At 41.1% G+C, this 12,628-nt stretch overlaps 1 protein-coding gene across 2 annotated transcripts in view; it reads right to left on the bottom strand.

Moving 5' to 3' along the window:
• The window catches only part of MTUS2 (microtubule associated scaffold protein 2), a 367,641-nt gene that overhangs the window by 354,241 nt on the left and 772 nt on the right, over positions 1-12,628 (bottom strand). For both annotated transcript variants that reach the window (XM_070471733.1, XM_070471734.1), the window contains exons 2-3: positions 2,252-2,342; positions 1,350-1,422 (exon numbers count right to left, since the gene is read on the bottom strand). The gene's annotated coding sequence lies outside the window, so the exon portion shown is untranslated. The remainder of the gene's footprint in view (positions 1-1,349; positions 1,423-2,251; positions 2,343-12,628) is intronic.

Below are 12,628 nucleotides of genomic sequence, written 5' to 3'. Positions count from 1 at the left end.
CTGCCCCTGTATTTGTCAATCAACAGCCATCCATTAACAACAACTTTAACCCATTAACAGCTTCTTATCTCATCAAAAGACTAATTACAAAAACTCAGCAGTAAGGAAAAGACAGCCATTATGGACACACCCAACATTTGGAAGGCAACTCCATTTTCCTGGGGAAAAACTCAAGTTTAAATAGTCCTTAAGAACAAGAATATTACAGAGATGATGATCTACAGAATAAAACCACCTTAGGAGTGCTAGAAATTTGAAGTACACATTCTCTATCACTAAATTGTATTAACTTGGTCATTAATTTGGTTTAAAACATGATTTAGGTTTTCCCTCCTGAGTTTTACTCCTAGAAAACTCAGGCCACCCCTCTGGCCTCCAAACCTACAGTAGCCACTGTCCCTCTGATAAGTTTCTTTCAATCAATCCAAGTGTCCAATCAAAGACATACCCCAAGCTATCACTTTTTCTCCTGTCTTCAAGGAGCAGAACTCAAAAAGCCTCCCTTCCTTAGAATCTGTCCAGAGAACAAAACAAACTCAAGGGGACTCCAATCGCATCATTTTAAAAAACTGTACTTTTATCGCAACTTTAATGCCTTAAAGATGGGTGATTTATTTATATTACAATTTTCCAGCATATGGCAATAAAGTGCCTCGTTCTAAAAATTAGTGCAGTCCAACCCTTATCCATCAGATGGAAGTAAAAGGTCCATGCAAGAGATGCCTTTGTCAAATTTGCACAAAATGCCATATGGGCTAGAACAGCCCTCAGAAAAGCGTCTCTCAAGTGTCTCAAATGTTTTAAACTTTCCGCAGTCTTGGTGGTTCAGGAAAGCTTCTATGCATCATTTAATGAATTCTGTTTGCATTTCATTAACTTTTTCCCTCCCAATCTAGTCTTTCTCAAGAAGCACATTCTCTAATCAAAGCAAACCCTTAAAAACGACTGCATCATCTTGTCCTATTTCTGTCAACTGATATTATTAAACACATGTTAACAACCACACCATAACCTTTTGTTGCTGAAAAAGATTAATTAACCCTAGGAAAGAGATGTCTTTAAAGACACACTCCTCAATTTTAAAATCGTTAACAAAACACGTTGCTTGAACTGGAGTTCCAATACATGTCTGAATATCATTCTCACATCTTAAAAAAAAAAAGCAAAACTAAATTACACTTTGGCATGAAAATCCAGTTTAATTCACTTGCATCATTAATAATATTTCCCCAAATTCACCACCAGCGATTTACTTGGAGTACCAAGAAGTCTCACACAACATTTAAGAGGCAACTATGTGTCCCAGTCAAGTGGAATTATAAACTGAATAGAAATCCATGTAAACTTACCTTGACCCACAGAAAACCAGTTTTACTGCCATTGGTGACAATTTGCCCTAGTTGACAATTCACGTGTGGAAACCTTAAAAAGAAAGAGGACAGGAAAATTCAGAAGAAAGGGGCAGGATCCAGGGATATGTAAACAGTACTTCACTACACTACTACGTCTCACTAGGAAACTAAAGTTAGTGTAGGAGTTCTTGAATCTAGACAATAACTGTGCCACAAATAAGCTCTTCATAATGGGAGCTGTTTCAATAAACTCACCATTTTTCCATTGGCTAGGATTTCAGAGATACTTAATCTTACATTCAGATTAATCCTCAATGGATTACATGACTTCAATTTTCTTTCTATATTAATCCCTCAAGTAGTTAATGATCTGAAAACCGATTCTTAAATACACCATATAAATGAAAGATCTTAAGGACTTAAGGCTTTTATCAAGGGAAGAACACCTCTGATACATGAATAATCATGTCCATTTTCCAGATCTTAATTTTCTTAAATTGTACCAAATTTATACTTATCATGCTTCTTACATTCTTAGAATTCAGGAGAAATAAAAAGCCCAAGCAACTATAAATCCTACAATATTAACAATATTAACATTAATTAAATCCTTAATAAAACTGTATTTCAAAATAAATCAGCAAAATTTACTTTCCTCTCTAAATTGCCCAGCAAGAAGAACAGTTGTTAGGTGGTAGAAAAGACACAAATTTTCCTCCCAAACGCTACTGCAAGAGACTACAGAATGCCTACTATTATTAGGCTGACTCATATAAAATTACTGTTACTCAACCATTTTATTACCTGCAAAAATGACAATTTTACCATTTTTCCAAACAAGAAAATAGACAGAATTGGAAAACCCAGGGATTATGAAACAATTAAATCTTCAAAACTACCTATCGCTGTGCACACGTCATTTTTCTGAGACGCATCAGGGAGTCTGGGTATAAACTGTTTCCGCTCCAACCCAGCACATCTTCAGGGCACCTAGAAGACAAGAAATGAATCGCCTCCAGTGTTCGGAAGGGCTGAGAGCACGTTTCTGGTTCCTTCTTCCCACCTGGTCCCTATTTACTGCCAACTGCCTCTGGGCTAAGTATGTTATTACATTACTATCAATAATATACTCAGTAACCCGGCTACCTCGGGACCTTCCCAACCAGCACTCCCACCACTTCCCACTGCTGTGGACCCCACCACAACCACCCCTACCGCCATGGAGGTCACACGGGGCGCCCAGCGCTACTGGGGCTAAAACCAACGGAGCAGAGGCCGTGTGAGCACCTGGTGTACCAAAACCCACATGTTCACAAGGTGGGTCTTCTTCTGAAATGGAGCCGAAAGCACTTAAATAATCTTCCCTCCTACCAGGAGACCTGTTAAATGAGCTCCTATTGTTGCTTTTTTTTTTTTTGTATGAACTTGCAGCCAGTTGCAAATTAAACCTTTTGACCTCTTTTTAGACCATCCATCTATTTCTCATTCCCTATGTTTAATATCAATTACCTGAAGATAGTATTTTGGATGGATTAGGTTAAATAAAATATATTTAAACTCATCCTATCTATTGTTTTCCTTTTAAATATGGCTACTAGAAACGTTAATGTGGCTCACACTGTTAATTCCGTTGGACAGTGTTCCTCTATAAAGTATAGCCTGTCTCCTCCTTATTAAACAATCTGTTACACAGACTTAGAGAATGAACGAACTTACAGCAGACAGGAGAAGGGACAGTTAGGGAGTTTGGGACGGACATGTACACATTACTATATTTAAAATGGAAAAACCAATAAGGACCTACTGCATAGCACAGGGAACTCTGCTCAATGTTATGTAGCAGCCTGGATAGGAGGGGAGTTTGGGGGAGAATAGATACATGGATATACACAGCTAAGTCCCTACGCTGTTCACCTCAAACTACCACAACATTGTTCATCAGCTATATGCCACTATAAAATAAAAAGTTTAAAATAAAAAAAGAAATCTGTTACGATGATGTTAGCTTTTCCCAGTGATTACAGAGCCATGGACTCCAGACCGCACTACCATGATTGATACACAGCAGGGCCCTGCTGGACGCACAGATTTTGCATGCATGCTAAGTTGCTTCAGTCGTGTTTGACTCTCTGTGACCCCATGGAATGTAGCCCACCAGGCTCCTCTGTCTATGGGATTCTCCAGGCAAGAATACTGGAGTGGGTTGCCATGCCCTCCTCCAGGGATCTTCCCCACCCAGGGCTCAAACCAATGTCTCTTATGTCTTCTGCACTGACCAGGTGGGTGGGTGGGGGAGGGAGGTGTTCTTTACCACCAGTGCCCCCCGGGGAAGCCCCCACTAAAAGCTCACACAATGTTGCTCTCAAGGTTCTACCAACTCACTGGAGTTCCCTTCTCTAGTATCAGTTGCTGTTGCTTTACACATAAGGACCAACCTTCCGGAGGTTTCTGATCTTCTGACTTAGATATTTTACTAAATTCAAAGGTAACAAGCCTGTTGTTGTCAAGTAACACAGGGGTCAGATCTAAGGTGTGACAAACTCTTTGCCTCAGGCATGAAGAGGAACCAAAAAATTCAGTAACCAAGATGAATACATTTTTAAATAACAGCTTAACTGATATGCAATTAACATACCATAAAGTGTACCATTTTAAAGGGTGCAATTCAATGGTTTTAACAGACTCACTAAATCTGTCACTATCAAATTCGAAGACATTTTCACTGTCCCACAAAGAAACCCTGTCCCCATTAGCAGGTACTCCATTATTCTCCCTATGCCCAGCATCTGACAACCACTGATCTATTTTGTCTCTACAAATCTGCCTTTTCTGGATATTTGATATAAATGGAACACATAACATGTGGCCTTTTATGTCTGGCTTCTCCCACTTAAAATGTTTCCAAGTTCACACATGTTGTAGCATGAGACTGTACTTCACTCCTTTTTATGAATGACTAACGTTCTATTGTATGAACATACCACATTCTACCCATTCATCAGCTGATGGACACCAGGACTGTTTCCAGTTTAGGGCTATTACACACAAACTGGTGTATAAGTTTTTATATTACACACAAACTGGTGTATAAGTTTCAATTCTCTTAGGTATATGCTTAGGAAGGAAATTGCTGGCTATATCATATCTCTGTGTTTATAATTTGAGTAACCAGCAACAATTTTCCAAAGTGGCCACACTGTTTCACAGTTCCACCACCAATGGATCAGGGTTCCAATAGTCATCAATACTTGGTATTTCCTGTATTTTCTATGTCAGCCATCTTAGTGGAGAGTAGTGATTATCTTGTTGTGCTTTTCATTTTTTTCTCCCTAATAACCGATGCTCACCACCTTTTAATAAGTATAATAGCCATTAGTATATCTTCTTTGGAGAAATATCAACTTGAAGTCTTTGCCCAACTTTTAGTTGGGTTGTTTATCTTTATATGGGCCTCCCTCATGGCTCAACTGGTAAAGAAACTGCCTGCAATGCGGGAGACCTGGGTTCAATCCCTGGGTTGGGAAGATCCCCTGGAGAAGGGAAAGGCTACCTACTCCAGTATTCTGGCCTGGAGAATTCCATGAACTATACAGTCCATGGGATCCCAAAGAGTCAGACACAACTGAGCGACTTTCACTTTCACTTTCTATCTTTATATAATTGAGTTGCAACCATTCTTGATCTATTTGGTATATAAGTTCTTATTACAAACATAATTCGTAAAAATTTGCTCCCCCCTTCTATGGGCTTTTTGTTGATGATACTCTCTAAAACCCATTTTTATGAAGCCCAACCTAAATGTGTTTTCTTTTACTACTTGTATGTTTTTGATATCATAGCTAAGAAACCATTGCCTAGTCTAAGATCACAAAAATTTACTTCTGTGTTTTCTTCTAAACATCTTTTCGTTTCAGCTTTGACAATTTTTGCCTCACTCAGTGAAATTTTGTTCTCATACTGTTTTGGAAAAAAGGAATTTACAGAATGTCCTCATTCTAACATTCCAGAGGTGGTTCCAAGATAAAAGATATTTTTAAAATTAAAAATTAATTCATAAATATTCATGGTGAACAATATCAGAAGTTTAAAACACAATCAGCAAAATTTTTTTAAAATATGATCAGTAACATGATTAGTCATCATATGCCATATTGGAGTCTTACACAAAAGACTCTTATTTTTTTATTTTTTATTTTTTTACAAAAGATTCTTTTAAAATGGTTGTCTTTTTAAAATGTGTGCTAATTAGTTCATGAATTTTTGCATTATTTTTTATTTTTTAACCATATTAAAATATTGTTTATTTTCATTGCTTAGGTTTTTAGTACCCCCTTAAACTTTATGCTTGAGACAACTGCCTGACTCATCTCTTTCTAGTCCCAACCCTGCACAAGGGTGATTTTCAGACCTCATATCTGTTTTCTTCTGTTTTAACTCTCCGAACTGAGATATTAGTTCTAACTCACATTTATACTCCATTACAATACCTTGGATAGTTGTCAAAATGATAATTCTAAAACAGCAGAAAAAATTCAGTATGAAGTTTGGGAGCAGAACACAAAGTAGTTATATTAAACTAACTTCCTCTGCTGGTAGAAGCATATTGACTTTCTCAGTATAAAACATATTACTAGCTACCACTTAAACTAAAATTTGTTAATACTAGAGTCTTTGGGAAATTAAATGCAATTTTTGGCATGTCTGTCATTCACACTTCCTAAGATATTATTCAACATGAAGACAAAACGCATCAAGCTTAGAAATATTCATTTCAACCACAATTATTCTGTTGCATGATTTCAGTTCTCAAATTGGCTTCCCCATAAAATAAACTGATAGAAATATAACAATCAGGTACAAAGATATGCTTGGTTTAATATGCAGCAACATTTACAACCTGAGAAGGCAATTATTTGTGTGTAAAGAAGGGTTGTCTGCCTTCAGAAGCTATTCTGAGTAATTTCAAACAGCCTCGTACAAAGATAATTAATTCTGGATGATTTGAGATTGCTTCTCTTACACTGTCATTTAACAGCAATAGTGCTCACATTAAGTTTTCAGAACAGTATCTTGCAGTAAGTCTGGTCAAGCATAAAAATTTAACTTCTCTATGAGGTGTTCATTATTTGCTTCTGCTGTTTCGTTGCCTTTTCTTAAAATCCAAGGCTCTGTACTCCATGCTTCACCCATATTACTTTTGAAAAGCATTTAAAATCTCTATATCAATATTAGCATGTTTCTGGACAAATGCATTTGCCTTATTAGTCTTTATAGAAGCTAATACACTATGTTGGCTTTTCATTTCTGCAGGTGAGTCAAAGTTCTCCAAGTCAACATCAACCTGTCACCGATATTGGCTCAGTCCTCATCACATGCACTGCTGCCTCACCTCCAGTGACTGTGTACACACTGCTTTGTTTGGCTAAGGAAACTGAACTGACTGGTGCAATGAGTCTGCAGGTACACAAGGGATCACAAGACTAATAAGGAGAAATCTTGAAGGGTCATACAACCTACCCGCTACGGGACAGGAGAAGGACATCGACCTAGAGAACAAATCTCAATCTTACACTTAAAAAAATCACTCAACAGACTGAGTTAACAATCTCTTCTCCTATCTAAACTCTGGCAATGAAACAGAAATAAGAAAAGAAACCAAAATAATAATTACCTACAAATGATATGACTGTCTACTTAGAAAATTCAAGAAAAATAACCAAAAAGAGGTTAGAATTGATCAAAGCTTGAAAAGTGCCCAATTACACGATTGTATCTTAAAATCAATAGGTTTCCACACATAAAGTATTGGTTAAATATATCCTACAGTCTGAATGTTTGCGTTTCTCCAGAATTCATATGTTAAAAACCTAATGCCCAAGATAATGGTGTTAGGAGGTGGGGACTTCGGAAGGTGAGTGGATCATGAGGGCAAAGCCTTCAAAAGAATGAGATTGCGTGAGCGTGCTAAGTCGCTTCAGCGACTCTTTGTCCAATTCTTTGGGACCCCATGAACTGTAGTTGGCAAGGCTCCTCTGTCCATGGGTTTCTCCAGGCAAGAATACTGGATGGTTGCCATGTCCTCCTCCAGGAGCTCTTCCCCATCCAGGGATCGAACCTACATCTGTCATATTTCTGTATTGGCAGACAGGTTCCTTACCCTAGTGCCACCTGGGAAGCCCATGAATGAGACTGGTACCTTAATGAGAGGCCCCAGAGAGTGTTTGGCCTGCTCCTTCCATCAAGTGAAGACAGAGCATAAAGAAGCCCCTTAGAAGACCTGCCAGCACCACAATCCTGGACCAACCAGAACCCACAACAGTGAGAATAAATTTCTGCTGTATATAAGGCGCCAGTCTGATGTATGTTGTTACAGCAGTCCAGAGGGACTAAGACAGTGTCATATAACCACTATGCATAGTATATGTAACTGATTCATTATGTAACCCTGATGCTGGGAAAGACTGGGCAGGAGGAGAAGGGGGAAATGGAGGATGAGACGGCTGGATGGCATCACTGACTCAATGGACACGAGTTTGAGCAAACTCCAGGAGATGGTGAAGGACAGGGAAGCCTGGCATGCTGCAATCCATGATGTCCCAAAGAGTCAGACATGAATTAGCAACTGAACAACAATTATGTAACAACAGCCAATAAGAAGAGGGCTCGCTTACAAAAGCTAAGGACAAAGTACAACACACCCAAGAATAACCTTCAAGCCCCCATTTTCCAAACACGGTAGGTGGCATGTGAAAGAAGCCTGCCATGTGACAGACCACACACAGCAAGTGACAGGCACAGAGAAGATGTAAGCCCGCCAACCTCCTACACACACAACCTTCCAAATGCCACCTGTCAACCTCCTACTCATGCCATCTTCCCAAAGCCACCTACCTGTGTGCTCATTCATTCAGGCTGCCCTATGCTCCAACCTGCCAGCAAACAACCCAAAGGGACTTAATCTATAAGGAGGATTTCCTTGGCTGTGTCAGGGACAGAAATGATTATTCGCTAATGGCTTGATGAAGTAAACAGCTGTGGATCCTGTCCCCCACCCCGTCCCCCACGCACCCCGGAAGGCTAGGCCTTTCTCCCGCAGAGTTCCTGCTCGCTGCTCCCCTACCGGCTTCTCCCCTTTTCCACTGAGGGATCCACGACCGCCTGCTGCCAGGTCAACACACATGTCTTCTGATTAGTAGACAAAGAGGGGCCATCCAAGCACACGGGAGCCTCACCGGCCAGTAAGCACTCTCCCCTTCTCAGACCCTAACCAACCCCAACACCTTCAGGCCCCGGAGGTTCTCCGGGGTTCAGTTTCACCTCCAAAATTGCTCTAAGTTCTTGATATCCCCCAAGAAAGAGCCGTGTAGTTCCCAGCGTCAGCATTTTTCACTTAACCACCTGTTCCAAGGAAACTGCAGGAATCCAGGCTGAAATGAGACTCTCCTGCAAGCCCCTCTCCTACAAGCCTATGGGAACCATGAGTGAAGACACACAACCTCCCCGCTACTCCTGGCTTATGCAGTGGTGTGGGGACTCCAGCTGCCCTGCGAGGCCCTCAACCATACCTGATCCCAAACCAACACACCACCCAAGGCCCAAGAGGAACACAACCTCACATCACCAAAGAGGAGGGTCCCAGGGCAGGTCTGAGAAACCACCGCAACAGAATTAGAGGGGTGGGTGCTATTGCGGGGAAGCCCTGGCCATGAGCCTGCCTACAGCACCAGGCCCCCCTCATAAGCACCAGCAGTTCCAGAAGCCAAACTAAAGTTTGGTCAAAGGGAGTGTCTTTGTGGATGGATGTTTGGATGGGTGGATGGACAGGTGCATGGGTGGGTGACAGGTGGGTAAGTGGATGGATGGGTGGTTGGGTGATGGGTGGGTAGTTGGACAGATGAATGGGTGGGTGGGTAGATGGATGGATGGATGGATGGGTGAGTGGATGGATGGGTAGGTGAGTGGATGGATGGGTGGGTGGGTGATGGGTGGGTAGTTGGATGGATGAATGGGTGGGTGGGTGGATGGATGGGTGGATGGATGGGTGGGTGGGTGAGTGGATGGATGGGTGGGTGAGTGGATGGATGGGTGGGTGGATGGACGGGTGGGTGGGTGATGAGGTGGGAGGCTGCATGGATGAATGGGTGGGTGGGTGAATAGATGGATGGGTAGATGGATGGATGGGTGGGTGGGTGAGTGGATGGGTGGGTGAGTGGATGGACGGGTGATAGGTGGGAGGCTGCATGGATGAATGGGTGGGTGGGTGAATAGATGGATGGGTAGATGGATGGGTGGGTGGTTAGGTAGGCAGGTAAATGGGGTGGGTGTGTGGATGGACAAATAAGTGGGTGGAAGGGGTATGAGGGTTGGTGGGAAGGGGTCAAGATGGTAAGATCTGAGGAATCTTAATTCAGATATGAAATAGAAATACCTCAGAGAAAAGGAAAACCCTCCACCCATTTCAACAACCCCCTCTCAAACATTCCTGTGGTGGACATTACAGTCTTCAATTTATCCATAAAACTGCTAATGGGAACAAGTCAGCAGTTCATCCCAGCCCTTCCCAGCCTGCACTTCTTTCCGGCAGGATATTTTCCAGGCCTGAGTTTGTTCCCTGTTTAGAATTCATATTAAAGACAGAGTGTAAGGAGTTTACAGGAAGGTCTCCTATGGAGCTGATGCTATGTGTTGCTATTAACTTTATTAATGGAGCCGCTTTTGGTAGTTCATTTTTTTCTCCCTTTTCCCTCTGCAGCCGTCTCTCTAAGATGTGGAAGAGCTTTAACCCACTTTCCTTCCTTACCGCCTCCGTCTCAGCTTCTCTCTGCCTCCGGCTCACACTGAGATCCAAAAAAGTCCGTGTGTGTGTGTGTGTGTGTTCGCAAGGCAGAGCTGGTTCTCCAGGTTACCACCTGATTCCTGATAATACCACTCAGCCCTGATATTAGCAGTCTGCATTTTCTCAGCAGCTCAGCTACAATATTGGCCAGATTTTTTTTTTTTTTTGTCTTTTCATAAGACTTCAGATGTTGAAATAAGAAAAAGCATTTTTGAAAGTTAACATTTGAACATAATTAGGAAACAAGGGAGATTCAGGGTTTGTAGAGCCTTACATTTATATGATGTAAGGGAGGTGAGAGGCAGAGAGTGTCTTCCTTATTTTAAAAAATTTTTTTAAAAATCCACAGTTACAAATGCAAACTTCTATGGCCATGGGAGCACATTGCCAGTGTTCCTCCAGGGGGCTTTGGATGGAGCCAGAGTAAGGGACCCTGAAGCTTAACATTCATTAGTATCCCAGTCAAGGCGCCTCTGCTGGGAGACACAAAAGGCTAGAGAGGTTAATACTGCAGCATTAAAATCTCCAGAAAACTGCTAAGCACAACTGTCGTCTCTTACATTGGTCCTCTGGATGCTATTCTTATCTCTCTTTCACAAACCTCCATGCCTGCTGTTCCCTCTAATTTGGCAGCAGCGATTCATTATGACAGCGCCTGTGCTGGGCTGGGCTTGTACATCCTTCGCCTGTTTGGGCTTCTCTGATCCAGCACTGTGTCAATTATGTAATAGCCAAACAGGGAGTTTCACAGAATACGAAAAAGCATAGTCGCAGCTCTTACATAAGCCTTCATAAACCACCCATAAGATCCACCCCTAGATTGCGATATTGGGAATTACATAAGGTAGAAAGAAAACACTGATTCAGCAGTGAGGTTTATTTCCAATCTTAAAGACAATAAAAGCTTTTTTGCACTTTTTCGGCTAGTCTGTATTCACTTAATGAGTGTTGAATGTGATAGAGAGAATGATCTTTTATTTTAATAGGACTTGATTGTCTTTCCATGTAAACAGAAAGGAGTATCTTGACACCATGACTCAACGTCACTGTCACTTCTGCACAGAGAAATATCCCACTCCCCAACTTAGTCAACAGGGGACCACGTGTCCTGATAAACATCAACTACTGGGGTACTTCCCTGGTGGTTCAGTGGTAAAGAACCCAGCTGCCAACGCAGGAGACACAGGTTGGATCCCTGAGTCAGGAAGATCCCCTGGAGGAGGAAATGGCAACCCACTCCAGTATTCTTGCCTGGGAAATCCCATGGACAGAGGAGCCTAGTGGGCTACAGTCCATGAGGTCGCACAGAGTCGGACATGGTTTAGCAACTAAACAACAATATCAACTCCTTGTGGATTTTTAAAAAATCAAGAAGATATTTTGGCAAAATACAGAAGTGAACATGCTATTATTCTTCAACATATCTCCTTTCCTGTACCATTTTTCTCTCCCCATATTTCTAACCACTTATTTTTTACTTTCTTTAAACTACTGTAGCCACACTTTGGGCTACAAAGTGACAAATTAGAAGAAACGGTGCTATCCTATGGGTCTCACCTCAGCTACAGGTTAGAATCACTAGGGAGTTTAACAATCCAAATATCACAGCATCACCAAAACCCAATTAGAATAGAACACTGAGATGGGGGTCACAAAAGGAGGTGCCCAGACATCAGTATACTTGATATTCCTACTACTGTCTTCTACCCTGAAAAAAAAAAAAAATCCATAAACACAAGTAGAGATATTAAAGGTTATTTAAATCTTTAATAACTGGCAGCTCATATTACTAAGTTTCCATCAGCTATAAAAAATAAAATAAGTCACTGTGTTTAAAACCACAAAGAATATCTGTGGGATCTTTTTTATTACTATCAATAGGTAGTTAAAGAATTTTCACCAAGTCTCTTAAGAGCCTTTACAAAACCTATGCTATTTTTTTAACGTTTTATAATTTTACCTAATAAGTTCAAAGAAAGGGCTCTATGTTATCTTTAAGGCTATCTCCAGCTAAGACCATGCTCATCTTCCAGGAAAGTTTTGGTTTAAAGCCGAAATTGTGGCTGACTTCTCTTCATCCTCTTTTCAGAGATGCTCTGGTAATTCCTTTTATAACTTTACCAATGAGCAAATATTTTTTTAAAAAAGCACTTATATAACAGAGAGTACAGGCGCCTTTGGTATCCTGCCAAGAGTACTTCTTTCCGTGTTTGTATTTAAAATAGAATGGTAGTAACATCACTTGTGCGCCTGAAATTCCTTCTGTGCACAGGCTCGGAATGAAAAAAAAAAAAAAAATGGATGTAGCAAACCGCTTTGCTGCTTTACCATTACACAGCTCAAAGGAAATAACACATTCATACTAAATTAAGACGAAGACGCAGAACAAATTATCCAAAGCTGGGGGTGTTGTTGGCGGGAGGTGGGGCGGGATGGAGAG

Source organism: Odocoileus virginianus, chromosome 8 (assembly GCF_023699985.2).
Source record: "Odocoileus virginianus isolate 20LAN1187 ecotype Illinois chromosome 8, Ovbor_1.2, whole genome shotgun sequence".
Lineage (NCBI taxonomy): Eukaryota > Metazoa > Chordata > Mammalia > Artiodactyla > Cervidae > Odocoileus > Odocoileus virginianus.
The sequence above is the reverse complement of the archived record's forward strand: the minus strand, read 5'-3'. Positions and strand labels throughout refer to the sequence as shown.